The sequence below is a fragment of the Ruditapes philippinarum genome, unplaced genomic scaffold, assembly GCF_026571515.1.
Source record: "Ruditapes philippinarum isolate M1 unplaced genomic scaffold, ASM2657151v2 ctg4050_1_1_1_1, whole genome shotgun sequence".
Classification (NCBI taxonomy): Eukaryota; Metazoa; Mollusca; class Bivalvia; order Venerida; family Veneridae; genus Ruditapes; species Ruditapes philippinarum.
In genome coordinates this window covers 42745-45202 of record NW_026855797.1, presented here as the reverse complement: position 1 = coordinate 45202, position 2458 = coordinate 42745, and positions in this window count along the sequence as shown.

The following is a 2458-nucleotide window of genomic DNA, read 5'->3' as shown; positions in this document are numbered from 1 at the left end:
AGTTAGGTTTTTAGTTTGTACTCTTCCAAATAATTTCGAAATAGAACACAAGTTTAAAATAAGGTGCTTCCTATCTTATTAAAAACTGGGCAGTTTATTTCCTTACCAATTAACAATCTTGAAATTTTAATTCTTTAACATTCAAAATCTGTTTATGCTGTCAAAGTCTAAATGCAATAATTCACATCAAATAATTATATACTGTCTATTTGTCGAGTAAGGGAGCCAAATAGGCCAAACAGTACTAGGACATATGTACAAATGAAACACGTTCAACATACATGCCATCTGATATGGCAGGGATCAGATGATCTAATACTTTTTTGCTTACAATATTCTTTTATTGATTATCTTTAACTACATATGTTTTCACTTATGAGAATTATACCAATATTCCGAGCGTTATTTGTGATTATAAGTTAAAACGACGTTTAAACAGCAACAACACGTATAGTTTTTCAAAATATTATTATTTCTGTTTTTATTATTATAAGTTAAGAATTGCTTCACTCCTTGGACTTGCTGCAGAGCTAAGACTTGCTGCAGTATTGGACTTCCTGCAGTATTGGACTTGATGCACTATTGGACTTGCTTCACTTTTAGACTTGCTGCACTATTGGACTAGTTACGTTTCTAAGACTTGCTGCACTCCTTGGACTTGCTACACTTTTTGACTTGCTGCACTGTTGGACTAGCTACGCTTCTAAGACTTGCTGCACTCCTTCGACTTGCTGCAATATTATACTTGCTGCACTATAAGACTTGCTGTGCTCCTTAGACTTGCTTCTTTTCTGGGACGTGGACCGTTCTAAGACTTGCTTCTTTTCTGGGAAGCAAACCGTTCTTAGACTTGCTTCTTTTCTGGGAAGTGGACCGTTGCTAAGGCTCAACTCTTCACGTTTAAACAACAACAACACGTACAGTTTTTCAAAATATTATTTTTTTCTATTGGACTTGCTGCACTTTTTGACTTGCTGCTCTATTGGACTAGCTACGCTTCTTAGACTTGCTGCACTCCTTCGACTTGCTGCAATATTATACTTCCTGCTCTATAAGACTTGCTGTGCTCCTTAGACTTGGTTCTTTTCTGGGACGTGGACCGTTCTAAGACTTGCTTCTTTTCTTGGAAGTGGACCGTTGATAAGGCTCAACTCTTCACTAGAAAGCCGACCGATTTCTAGACTTGCTGCTTTATTTGGTTCCTTCATTGGACCTTTTCACCAACAAGGAGACTTGCTGAAAATAAGCTTTCTGGCAATATTTGAAGCTTCTTTCAAAACAATTTTTTTCTTCTTTTATTTTTTGTCCAAATTCATTTCATATAGATACACAATGTGCGAACAGGATAGAACGCTACAAAATACAAAATGGTGGACATTTGTGTTTTTTTTTTTTTAATAAATAAAAATGAATATTTTGACAATGACCAAAGGCTGGTAGGTTGTTGTTCTTCTGTTGTTGTTGTTTTTTTTTTTTTTTGCAAAGCCCTTTTTTCAGTGGGCAATGTAAAATTTTCAGGGAATAACTAAATTATGTACAATTCATTGGGCCCTTTAACAAGTAAAGTTAGTGATATGAAAGATGCCTCAATTTAATACATGTACTGTTGGCAAATAATTACTACTTGCAAAATGTTTCAAACAAGCAATTAATAACTACTGTTTACTGAGAACATATGTCTGTCATAAAATGTCCGCAACATTGACATCATCTTGAAAAATCAGTTTGTAAATCTTTGTATTTGTTTATCTTTGGATGCATAGATTGCACACATTTATGCTTTGGCTACCGTACTAACATATAGCTTTATGTTTGTTCTCAGTATTTAAATAAAGTTTATTTTTACAAGAAACTATTCTAGTGTTTATAACACATTGCTTACTTTTTATATACGGTGTAAAATTAAATTATCATGAGTAAACCTACTTGTCTTTTAAGAAATACTTACTGCTTTGTGTCTTAAATGTACCTTAAGGCGAAAATCACTGTTGACACTGTCTTAGTATGCAGGCATGAATATAAGAAAACAAAGCTACATTTACATAAAATTATGAAAAACTGTTACTTTATTTTAGGTTGGCTTGTTTTGTGCAATATAAAATCTTTACATCATTTTGTTAATTACAACTCTATAAATGTTTTCATTTAGATTAATACGTAAGCAAAGACAAAAGTCGCCCAATGGAAATACAAATGAAGAACAGAATGGTAGGTCAAACTCCGATGCAGAAAAGCCCTTAATCCAGGTCAACATATTTATTTGTTGCTTTTTTTTCGGTTAATTTTCCGACTATTCAAATTTAAATGAAATACTGCTAATATAGTTTGTGTCATGATACACGATAATAAAATTGTAACCATGTAAAGTAAGTTTATTGAAAAGTATGTGACAAATGATCTAAATTGAAAACAAATTTAGATTCATCATCATACTTTAACATAAAAAGTTCCATTGTAA